Genomic DNA, 13,473 nt, shown 5'->3' on the forward strand with positions numbered 1-13,473 from the left:
CCATCCCTGATTTTCCACCAAACTTGGAATAAATCCAAACTCATAGCCATGGCCTTTATGGCTTTAAATGAATTCACCTCTCCCTATCTATTCAAACTTACTTCCTACCACTTTTACTTTCTCCCATTGTATGATCCATATAAACCTTCTTTCTGGTTCTGAATAAAGTGTATTTATAATTTCTCTAGGATCTTTACACTAGCTATGTGCTTTAACTAGAATGTCTCAGCTTAAACATTTTCTCCTTTTGTAAGCTGTATTATTTAAATAGTGCTGTATAACAAATTATACCATCAATTAATTACTTAAAACAAACATTTATTATACCACAGTTTCTATGGATCAGAAATGACTTAGAGTGGTTTAATTGAGTTACTCTGGCTTAGGGTCTCTCACAAGTTATGGCCAAGATATCAGCCAGAGCTACAGCTTGACTAGAGGAGGATTCACTTCCATGCTCCCTCCTGTGGCTGTTGGAAGGCCTCAGGTATTCACTTGTTATTGACCAGAGACAGTTTCTCATCAAATGGGTCTCTTCATAGGGCTTTGTAAAACATGGCAGCTAGTATCCCTCAGACTGAGCCAGCAAAAGAGGGAGAGCCCTCTCTTCCAGCTCAAGATGAGAGTCATAGTCTTCTTTTTAGCAAAATCTTGGAGAAATGACATTTTATCACTTTTACTTAATTCTATTTATTAGAATCTACTCAAAACTCTAACCCACACTCAAGGAGAAGGTTTTATGCAAGAGTGTAAACACCAACAAGTAAGGATCATTTGCGACAATCTGTCTACATCAGTCTGTCCTAAGACCCTCAATAATTCATGTTTTCCCCATATGCAAAATACAGCACAACCCAAGGTTTCCAAAAGTCTATCACAAGAAGAGCTTAAAATTCAGAATCTCTTTGTTTAAGTCTGGTGTAGATGTGGATGAGGCTCCTCAAAAGTAGCTACTTAAATACAGCTATTTGAGTGTGGTTCCCCTTGATCTGTAGAATTATGAAACTAAAGAGACAATACATGCTCTCCCTCCACACACATTCAAAATACTGTGGTGAGACAGGCAAAGTATAGTTATTACAAACATCCATCTTCAAGAATGAGGCACAAAGAAGTCACTGGTCCATAGCAATTCTGAAATCCATTCAGGTAAATGCTGAAAGTTCCTTAATCAGTTTTCAAATCTTGAAAAATTTTTAGATGCTCAGCTCTACACTCTGAGGTCTTGGTTCTACTCTCTGATTATTCTTTCTTTTTCATGAAAGGCATCGTGTGCTTTCAGATTAGTAGTTTACTCAGCCTACTTCCTGCCAGTAGAATTGTGGGGGTCCAACTACCTCTTTCCTTTTATACTATTACTCTGTCTCCTTCACTCTATGATAGTAGTACTTCTACTAATATAATTCTTTCAAAAACTTTGTGGGCCACCTATGAATCTCATTGGCATTTACTCAAAAGCTGCATCTACAGAACTCTCCTAGACACCCCTCCTTAACAAAGAGTTCTCCTCAGATGATTGCTGAACAATGCCTGTAAACTTTTTAAAGATCTTATTGCTTAACTGAGAGAATCTGTGAGACACATCTTTGATCTCTCTAGGGACTTTTTGTGTGATTGATTAGTACACTGAGACAAAACCTTTGGGCTTTTGTAGGTCTTAACAAAAGTTTCACAGTCACATTATCAGCTTCTTCTTTAGACCATGTTTTTCAAGCAATATCCTGGATTTGATGTTTTCTCAGAGACATTTACTTATTTTTATCATCATTTGCTGTGTGGAGAGACTGAGAATCTTCAAAAGCATCAAGCCATGACTAGTTTTGTTTACCAGTCCTCCCTCTATTTAACTCTCTCATCTTGCATTTTACTTTAAGCAACAAAAAGAAACCACATGGCATTTTCAACACTTTGTTTTGAAATCCCCTTAGCTATAACACCTAGTTCTTTGGGAACTTTATCTATCACATTGTCAATTGGCCTTCTAGTAGATGACTTTGTTCTCGGCATTGACCTTTTGTCACTTGAATATTGAAAGCTGGCTATGTCTAACTTATGAACTCTGATTCCAAATGAATCTGGTTTTCTAGATTACCTTTTCATTTGTGAGCCACACAGAGGTACACAATGTATTGCCAAGCCCACCGTCAAAACAGGCCACCTTTTATTCATTCTAAACTTCAGGCATATCCTGTTGCTCATCAAAAACTACTGGTTCAGGTTCATCATGATTTCTAAATGTGACATACAACTGATATAAAGGCACAAACTTGCCCCTGTATTGTGGATGGATATATTTGCCAAGAAGGACGTGAGGTTATCTTTGTTGCATGAAAGTAGCTGCAGATGTCCCTTAAGAATTCAGACTTGATGATGCAGATCAAATCCCACAATACAAAGCCATGATTACAACACAAACTCCCTATAGAACCTAAAAAGACCAAAGAACTGCCTAGTGATCCAGTTATTTCAAGAAATTTCTATCGTAAACAAATTCAGCTTATATCCTTAAAAATTGTCAAAATGAAGCCAAAAGTAGTCTCAAGAAATCATATCTAATATAATATTTTGGTAAAGAAATCATTCAAAGCCAAATAGGTAAATAAATTACTCTGACTTTACTACATGAAGTGGGGAGGAGAGGATCAGGAAGGAGGGAACAGGGACATGGTATAATATTGATGACATTTATATGGTCAGGCCACTCAAGATAGGGGTTCTCTTACTCTCTGAACATCCCCTGCTCAACCACTGCCTGCTTCACCTATACACTACTCACACGACTGAACTTCCTACATGCTTGCCCCAGGCCCAGGCTACTGATTGTCCTTATCAAAGGGGTAGTATGGGTCCTGGTAACTAATGCACCAAACTGATGTAATTCCCTCTATAACTGGCAATCTCCAACCCCTACCATCCATTAAGCCACTGGTGTCTCTGTTGCTGACTCCAGGCTTCTTCTTTGGTCTTAAACTGGGCAAATGTAGGCCTTAGAGGCCTGCTGGGTGCAGCCCAACAGTTGGCAGAGCCAGCCAGGAGATCAAGGAAACTCTTGTGAGCACTGAGATGTTGGGAAACACAGGATGGGGAATGGAATGTTGCAGGGGTTGTCCACTAGCTTGTGGGGCCTGAAAGTTGTGGGTTTTATCCCGGAGTGGCCGGCCATTCACACGTGGGGTCCAAAAGTTGAGGGGGTAATCCTGAAAGTTGCAGGGGTAGTACTGCAGTGGATGTCTACTAGTATGTGGGACCCTGTAGTGGCTGTGCATGATGAATGGGGGCTGCCAAGAGATCTGGAGAACAATGGCCCCTCATGGCTCTGCTATTGTATCAAAGTGAGCCTTCTGTAATTGGTTAAGCTAGCTCTCTGGAAGGAATTGGTATTTCTCTTCCTGTACCTTTGAGATGTACATGATCTACCTGGGTTCTCAGGAACTTTAATCTAATCATATGTGATCTCTAAGAGTAAATGAACAAAAAGGAGCAAGGATTTTAAAATTCTTTATGGGAATAATTATGTTTTGGGAATGTCTATCTAAAATAGTCTCTCAAGATTTTTGTAACTTGAAACTAAACTAAATTACATGAAGAGAATTCATTGACTAAGTCATTTCAAAAAAGGTAAAATATTGGAATATTAATTGCTGGGCAGGTCTAAGTTTATCTACTTTTGCCTGCTTAGGAGAATAAGACTAAAGCATTAAGCTTTCCAACCAGGAAATGCACAATTGTTTTTTGGTTTTGGTGAGAGATTAAGGTTTTTAAGGGTTAAGATTATAATCAGTCATAATTCTAGTTACTATAACCAAGTTTCTTTATCACTTACATTGTGATAATATGTTTAACTGTGACTTTTTAAGTCTTTTGTCTTTTGTAGACAGTTATTGTTGTACTCTGATGCTTTTGCAAAAGTGCTTCACCTTCCAGATTCATAGGAACGACCTTTTGACAATGACAGGTCTCTGATAAATTTCAGATTACACTTCAGAACTGGGTAAAAACTTAAATAATCCTAAAGGAAAACCTGATGGCTTCATAAAAAGTTAATGGAAGGATTGGTTACTGAGTGAACTGGTGAATATGGTTATAATATTTATGGGTTTTGTCTGGAAAGTTTTTTTTTTTTTTTTTTTTCTTTTTTTTCTTTTTGCGGTATGCGGGCCTCTCACTGTTGTGGCCTCTCCCGTTGCGGAGCACAGGCTCCGGATGCGCAGGCCCAGCGGCCATGGCTCACGGGCCCAGCCGCTCCGCGGCATATGGGATCCTCCCAGACCGGGGCACGAACCCGCATCCCCTGCATCGGCAGGCGGACTCTCAACCACTGCGCCACCAGGGAGGCCCTCTGGAAAGTTTTGATCTGTGTTTTCCAGATAGAGGGATGCCCTTCTCCTCAAGTTAGCTGTGACTTACAGCAATTGGGTAAACTACTCCTGAGGGTAGAATTGAAATATTTTTCTTTTCTCTCTACCCAGTCCCTCCAAAAACTGGGACTCTTGGTTTCTGAGCAGCCTTATCAGGTGAATGGGAAAGACTGTCTCCTGGCATGTGCACGAATCTTGATATTTGGGATACCTCTAGAAGACAGAAATCCACTGAGGTGGAGGCTTATGGCAGGCTTTTGTCTTGGCATTCCTGGCCTTGAGAGGCCTTTGGGGAATTCAGTCTGAGACTCCTGAGGACTTCTACCTCAGCCAGCTTGAAGGAGCTGATATGGTCAATTGCAAACAAACTAGTTTTGATTTGCTGTGTTTGGTGGAGATGAGGGTTATTTCAGAGAGAAAAAAGACTATCTTTTAGTGGATGTTAAATTCTAGTTCTGATAGTTAAGGTCTGTATTTATGACAGGTATTGTGTTAACCACGCTTTTTCCCTGATGTTCTGAATGGAAAGAAAATTATCTAGCGAAATTTTCACAGATTATAACTACTCATGAAATGTGACACTGTTTGCTTTAAGTCTGCTGCTAATAGCACATGTGCAATGCTTCTGTGACATTTGAGTGTAAGTGATAAAATGTATAGCCTATAAAGTGTTTCCCCATTAACATATCTCTGAGCCTGTTCATGAGATCAGCGTAGTTTTCCTCCAACGTGAGTGACTAGGTGAAAATAAAGGAGACGTAACAGCGAGGGACATGATCTGAACCTGAGGTAAGAGCCAGCACCCCAGCATTGAGGGATGGATATTTTGAGCATCATTGCTTTCTAACAAGATTTGCAAACAAAAGGGGAAATGATGGAAAATATGCACATATTCAGGTATGTGGGAAGTCAGAGGGCTTATGCATGTATTAACTTAAATTTTACCACCCATTTATGATAAAAACCCTGCAGAAAGTAGGCATAGAGGGAATTTACCTCAACATAATAAAGGCCATATATGACAAACCCACAGCCAACATCGTCCTCAATGGTGAAAAACGGAAAGCATTTCCACTAAGATCAGGAAAAAGACAAGGTTGCCCACTCTCACAACTATTATTCAACATAGTTTTGGAAGTTTTAGCCCCAACAATCAGATATGAAAAAGAAATAAAAGGAATCCAAATCGGAAAAGAAGAAGTAAAGCTGTCACTGTTTGCAGATGACATGATACTATACATAGAGAATCCTAAAGATGCTACCAGAAAACTACTAGAGCTAAACAATGAATTTGGTAAAGTAGCAGGATACAAAATTAATGTACAGAAATCTCTGGCATTCCTATACACTAATGATAAAAAATCTGAATGTGAAATTAAGAAAACACTCCCATTTACCATTGCAACAAAAAGAAAAAAAATATCTAGGAATAAACCTACCTAAAGGAGACAAAAGACCTGTATGCAGAAAATTATAAGACACTGATGAAAGAAATTAAAGATGATACAAATAGATGGAGAGATATACCATGTTGTTGGATTGGAAGACTCAACATTGTGAAAATGACTCTACTACCCAAAGCAATCTACAGATTCAATGCAATCCCTATCAGACTACCACTGGCATTTTTCACAGAACTAGAACAAAAAATTTCACATTTTTTATGGAAACACAAAAGACCCCGAATAGCCAAAGCAATCTTGAGAACGAAAAATGGAGCTGGCTGAATCAGGCTCCCTGACTTTAGACTATACTACAAAGCTACAGTAATAAAGACAGTATGGTACTGGCACAAAAACAGAAAGATAGATCAATGGAACAGGATAGAAAGCCCAGGGATAAACCCACGGACATATGGTCACCTTATCTTTGATAAAGGAGGCAGGAATGTACAGTGGAGAAAGGACAGCCTCTTCAATAATTGGGGCTGGGAAAACTGGACAGGTACATGTAAAAGTATGAGATTAGAACACTCCCTACCACCATACACAAAAATAAGCTCAAAATGGATTAAAGACCTAAATGTAAGGCCAGAAACTATCAAACTCTTAGAGGAAAACATAGGCAGAACACACTAAGACATAAATCACAGCAAGATCCTTTTGGACCCACCTCCTAGAGAAATGGAAATAAAAACAAAAATTAAAAAATGGGACCTAATGAAACTTCAAAGCTTTGCACAGCAAAGGACACCATAAAGAAGACCAAAAGACAACCCTCAGAATGGGAGAAAATATTTGCAAATGAAGCAACTTTGTCAGTTGGATTAATCTCCAAAATTTACAAACAACTCATGCAGCTCAATAACAAAAAAGCCAACAACCAAATCCAAAAATGGGCAGAAGACCTGAATAGACATTTCTCCAGAGAAGACATACAGATTGCCAACAAACACATGAAAGAATGCTCAACATCATTAATCATTAGAGAAATGCAAATCAAATCTACAAAGAGGTATCATCTCACACCAGTCAAAATGGCCATCAGCAAAAAGTCTAGAAACAATAAATGATGGTGAGGGTGTGGAGAAAAGGGAACACTCTTGCACTACTGGTGGGAATGTAAATTGATACAGCCACTATGGAGAACAGTATGTAGGTTCCTTAAAAAACTAAAAATAAACTACCATATGACCCAGCAATCCCACTGCTGGACATATACCCTGAGAAACCCATAATTCAAATAGAGTCATGTACCAAAATGTTCATTGTAGCTCTATTTACAATAGCCAGGAGATGGAAACAACCTAAGTGTCCATCATCGGATGAATGGATAAAGAAGATGTGGCACATATATACAATGTAATATTACTCAGACATAAAAGGAAACGAAATTGAGTTATTTGTAGTGAGGTGCATGGATCTAGAGTCTGTCATACAGAGTGACGTAAGTCAGAAAGAGAAAGACAAATACCATATGCTAACACATATATATGGAATCTAAGAATAAAATGTCATGAAGAACGTAGGGGTAAGATGGGAATAAAGACACAGACCTAGTAGAGAATGGACTTGAGGATATGGGGAGGGGGAAGGGTAAGCTGTGACAAAGTGAGAGAGTGGCGTGGACATATATACACTACCAAATGTAAAATAGATAGTGGGAAGCAGCCGCATAGCACAAGGAGATCAGCTCGGTGCTTTGTGAACACCTGGAGGGGTGGGATAGGGAGGGTGGGAGGGAGGGAGATGCAAGAGGGAAGAGATATGGGAGCATATGCATATGTATAATTGATTCACTTTGTTATAAAGCAGAAACTATCACACCATTCTAAAGCAATTATACTCCAATAAAGATGTAAAAAAAAAAAAACTAATCATAGAATTACCATATGACCCAGCAATCCCACTACTGGGCACATACCCTGAGAAAACCCTAGTGAAAAAGACACATGCACCGCACCCCAATGTTCACTGCAGCACTATTTACAATAGCCAGGTCATGGAAGCAACCTAAATGCCCATCAACAGATGAATGGATAAAGAATATGTGGTACATATATACAATGGAATATTACTCAGCCATAAAAAGGAACGTAATTGGGTCATTTGTTGAGACGTGGATGAATCTAGAGACTGTCATACAGAGTGAAGTAAGTCAGAAAGAGAAAAACAAATATCACATATTAATGCATGTATGTGGAACCTAGAAAAATGGTACAGATGGACTGGTTTGCAGGGCAGAAATTGAGACACATGTGGAGAACAGATGTATGGACACTAGGGGAGGAAAGTGGCAGTGGGCAGGGTTGAGGTGACGAATTGGGAGATTGGGATTGACATGTATACACTGATGTGTATGAAATGGATGAATAATAAGAACCTGCAGTATATAAAAAAAAAAATAGTGAGGGAAGCTGTGTATGTGGGTAAGGTAGGAGGTCTATGGGAGCTCTCTGTACCTTCCGCTCAGTTTTGCTGTGAAGCTAACAATGATCTAAAAAAATAAAGTCTACTAAAAATGTTGGTAAAACTGGTTTGGGAGAGAAGATGAAACATCCAATTTAAAACATACTAAGTTTGAGATACCTAAAAGAGACACTTGCTGTGAGGGTGAAAGAGATACTGTTAACTCTGTCAAATAACACTGTTTGGTGTGTTAAATACTGTCATACTATTATTTGGTAGAAAATTTCCTATAAAAATACTATGGATACTAAAAAGTTATTTTGATCAAAAAAATCACCTAATTATTTAATAAATAAATTGGTTGTTAATGGCCCATTTTACAATATAAGTCCTGGTGACCAGGTATATACTAACCTGTCTTCTTTTCTGTATTAAAAAAGCTAACAAGCACATTACTGTACTATAGTTTTGCAAGATGTTGCCACTGGGGAAACGGTAAAGTATACACAGGAGCCCTGTGTGTTATTTCTGACAACTGCATGTGAATCAGTAATGATCTCAAAATAGAGTTTAATGAAAAAAAACAATTAACCAAAGAACAAGGGGATGGGTGATAGGTAATAAGATAAGGAAATCCTGTCTCTTTCTCTGTGAAAGAATTTGACCTTGGAATAGCATTTTAGCTCTGTTCCCCTGGTAACCACCCAAGAAAGTATGTCAACTGTGTTTCTGAACAATCTTATTTATGTTTCTGACTGCCTTGGTAACATGCTCGAAAGATTCATCAGCTGCATGATGAGGCAACATTGCTTAAGATAAAAATGACTCCTGATTGGTAAAGTGTATTTACACTGGGCAAGTCCCTTGCAGAAACCTTGGAAACTAAGCTATTCTCATAGGCTGTTACAAGATACATTAGATCTGATAGGGCCTAGGGCTTCAAAGCCATCATGAGTCTTGCTTCCTTGTACCTGAGCTATCATCTGAAACATCTGAGGAGACAGCTGCTGAATAGTTGTATGCACCTCTGAAAAGACCACTCCCACTGAAGGGAAATATCTGAGAAAGACCAGATGGCACACTGCACTCCTTGTATCTATTCAAAACATAAATGAAACAATAAAATGGTGTGAAGCCAGCTGAAATTATGGCTGCTGGGCCAGAAGATACTTCTGGACACTTGGAGGATGTGGAGGATAATGGCCCCAAAGTTACACCTATCTAATCTTAGCTATATATTCTTGGATAGAAGGTATAAGATCTAAATTTTTCTGTATGTTAAGATGCATGGGTACGTTTATTAATCATAATTTTTTACCTTTACCTCTTGGGACAGAAAATGCTCACTTCAACTTAAAGACTATTCTCAGATTTGTCCTTCTGTGTGGGCCATTGTTACCTGGTGTCTGGAGGCCTTGAGAACACACAGAATCACATGCCTTATGAGCATAGTGCTTTAGACACAGGAGGAAATCTGTAAGGGGTATCTTGAAATCTTTACAAAATATATTCTGTGCCAGCAAGAGATTAATATGCCACAATTTGCTAAGTCACATTTCTTGGGCTGATGTATTGCTGAGCCAAGAAATGAAAGAAAGTATTAATGTAATGTCATAAATGATGTGAATGAGAATAGAATAAGTGTGGATTACTTGTTAGAACTGGATCAATTTTAAATGTTTCAAAATATGTGCTCCTTAAACCTAGCCAATGATTTGAGTCCTATAGGACAAGATTAGATTTGGGTTTCAATGTTATTAATTGGTATAGGTATAATGATATGCAGTACTGATTACACATGCATGTTGTTATGTATTAGACAATTCATTAATTAAACCTCTTATAGGAAAAACTTTAAAGATGATGTAAGGACTGGAGCCATGGGGATGACGTGCAGTGTGACCCCTGAAGTCTACTGGTGGTAGAGCAAGCAGTGTGCTTCCAAGTGGGGTCATCTGAAGACACAGAGCTGTGCCACGGCTCTGGTACACAGCTGAGCAACGATGAACATAGCATATAGCGAGAATGTAGAGTCTGTGCTCAGGATAAATTTCTTTTTCTTTATTAATTTATTTTATTTTATTTATTTTTGGCTGTGTTGGGTCTTCGTTGCTGTGTGCGGGCTTTCTCTAGTTGGAGCGACTGGGGGCTACTGTTCGTGACAGTGCGCTGGCTTCTCATTGCAGTGGTTTCTCTCATTGCGGAGCACGGGCTCTAGGCATGCGAGCTTCAGTAGTTGTGGCTTGTGGGCTCTAGAGTGCAGGCTCAGTAGTTGTGGTGCACAGATTTAGTTGCTCCGTGGCCTGTGGGATCTTCCCGTTCCAGGGCTGGAACCCATGTCCCTTGCATTGGCAGGTGGATTCTTAACCACTGTGCTACCAGGGAAGCCCAGGATAAAAGTTCTTAACAGCATGAAATAACTGAACTGAGTTTTATATCAGTTTTGATATGAATTTTATCAATCTGAGTTTGACAAAATTCAGCGAGTCCTTTCAGAGGCATTCCCTACCTACAGAACCATTGTTTGACATACCTAAATTCACCAAGGAATGTTTAGGAGCAGCTAAGTTAAGATACTGTGACCAAAAGGCTAAGGGACAGTTTAAAGCATCTAGAGGTTTAGTGAAGTTTAATTTGTGGTTGGGAGAATAAGAAAAATAGCTCTGATGGAGGACATCCCACATCACTGCAATTCCTGACTCCCTTTAGATCTGCTTGTATCCTTTGGTACCAAGTAAATCATATTTCACAGAGACCTTGAAAACTGTGATAGTGACTTGAAAGAGACTTGAGCTGATACTTCACAAAAGAACATATACAAATGACCCATGAGCACCTGAAAAGGGTCTCAAAATCATTAGTCTTCAGGGAAATACAAATTGAAAGTACAATGAGATGCCATTATACACTCAATAAAAGGCTAAAATGAAAGAGATGACAGTACCAAGTGTTAGTGAACATGCGGGAACTCTCCTACATTGCTCCTGGGAGTGTAAAATGATAAAACCACTTTGGAAAGCTAGTTAATAGTTTGTTATGAAGTTAAACGTCACCTACTGTTATGGACTGAATGTTTGTGTTCCTCCCAAAATGCATATGTTGAAGTCCTAACCCCCAGTGGATGGTATTTTAAAATGAGGCTTTTGGGAAGTAATCAGGGCTAGTTGAGGTCATGAGGGTGGGGCCCTCATGATGGGATTAGGACCCTTATAAGAAGAGACACTAGGGAGCTTGCTCTCTCTCTCTTTCCTGCACTCACAAAGAGATCATGTGAGCACACAGCAAGATGGCAGCTGCCTACAAGCCAAGAGAAGAGGCCTCAGAATAAACCCTACCTTGCTGGTGCCTTAACCTTACACTTCTCAGATCAGACTTTCCAGGACTTTTTAGCCTCAAGAACAGTGAGAAATAAATTTCTGTTTTTTAACCACCCAGTCTGTATATTTTGTTATGGCAGCCCAAGCAGAGTAATACACAGCTGTTCTAGTCTTAGGTATTTACTCAAGAGAAATAAATCGATGCCCACCAAAAGACTTGTGCACCAATGTTCATGGCAGCTTTATTCATAATAACTTAGAAACAATCCAAGCGTGCATCAACAGGTGAATGCATAAATACTGTTGTACATTTGTGCAATGAAATACTACACAGTGGGACTTCCCTGGTGGTCTAGTGGTTAAGAATCCACCTTCCAATGCAGGACATGTGGGTTTGATCCCTGGATGGAGAACTAAGATTCCACATTCAGCAGTGCAACTAAGCCCGTGCAGTGCAACTACTGAGCCTGCACACCACAACTAAGACCCGATGAAGCAAAAAATAAAATTAATGAAATAAATATTTTTAAAAGAATGTAAATTCTATTGATATTGGGTATTTTTTAAAAAAGAAAAAATACTACACAGTAATGAAAAGAAGTATCGATACACAGACCATAATAAATTAATCTCATAAATAATATGTTGAGGGAGAGAAGTGAGACACAAAAAAGTACATACTATAAGATTCCATTTATATGAAGTTTTAGAACTGGCAAAACTAATATACAGCAAAAGGTATCAGAAGAGTGGTTGCTTCTGGGTGGGTGGTTTTGAGTGGGAAGTAGTTTGAGGGAACTTTCTGGGATAATGAGAATGTTCCATGTTTTATTTGGGGTCAAACAAATTTATCAAATTTGACGAAAATGTACACTTACAAATCTGCATTTAAAAAAGAGAATAAATGAAAAGACAAGAAGCTTCATTAACATGACTGTTTCAAGTTGTTGTTTTGGCCAGTTTGTGATATTGTGATTTATAATAAGGAATATATATATGATCTTCAACCAGTTTCTGGCACAGAGCTCCCAAAACCCTTGGGATTTCCTAAGTGGTAAGAGAGATAAATGTGTCTTTTGATATTCATAGCAAGCTCTTTTCAACCACACCAGACCTCATGTTAATGAACTAATTTTTGGAAAACACCTAAAGATGGGGGCAGGTTGCCAGGGAACAACCCATGTTATTAGAGTGTTGAAGTAGCCCCATTCCCGCTCCCCAATATCAAGGGAGGGAAGAGGGGCTGGAGAGCTGGAGATTGAGTTCAATCATCAATGACCAATGATTTCATCAATCATGCCTATGTAATGAAGCCTCTATAAAATCTCAAAATGACTGGGGTTCAGAGCGTCCAGGTTGGCGAACTTGTGGAGGTGCTGGGAGAGAGGTGCTGAGAGAGAGCAAGAAAACTCTGCATCCTTTCCCCATACCTTGTCCTATGCCTCTCTTCCATTGGGCTGTTTCTGTATTATATCCTTTTATAGTAAACTGGTGATTTGGTAAGCAAAATGTTTTCCTGAATTCTGTGAGCAGCTGTAGAAAATTAATCAAACTTGAGGAGGGGGGTGCATAAACCCCTGATTTGTAGCCAGTAGGTCAGAGTCACAGGTAACAACCTGAACTTGAGATTGGTGTCTGAAGTGGGGGTGGAATTTGGGGTGGTGGACAGTCTTGTACGACTGAAGCCTTAACTTGTGGCATCTGATATCATCTCCAGGTAGCCTGTGTCACAATTGAGTTAACAGCTTGGTGGTGTCAGAAAAAATACAGGTTAGACATTTAATGCGCCCTCCTGTGGATGAATATGGAGCAGAGCTGAAGACAAAGTTGACATCAGTGAGTAAGCCCAGTAAGTTTCTCTGGTTGGCATCCATTTTGAAATACTTTTCACATCATCTCCTGCAGAACGGTGCTTGCTTTAAAAAAAAAGTGTGTGTGTGTGTGTGTGGT

The sequence above is a fragment of the Mesoplodon mirus genome (assembly GCF_964341445.2).
Source record: "Mesoplodon mirus genome assembly, contig: HAP1_SCAFFOLD_692, whole genome shotgun sequence".
In the NCBI taxonomy this organism is placed as follows: domain Eukaryota; kingdom Metazoa; phylum Chordata; class Mammalia; order Artiodactyla; family Ziphiidae; genus Mesoplodon; species Mesoplodon mirus.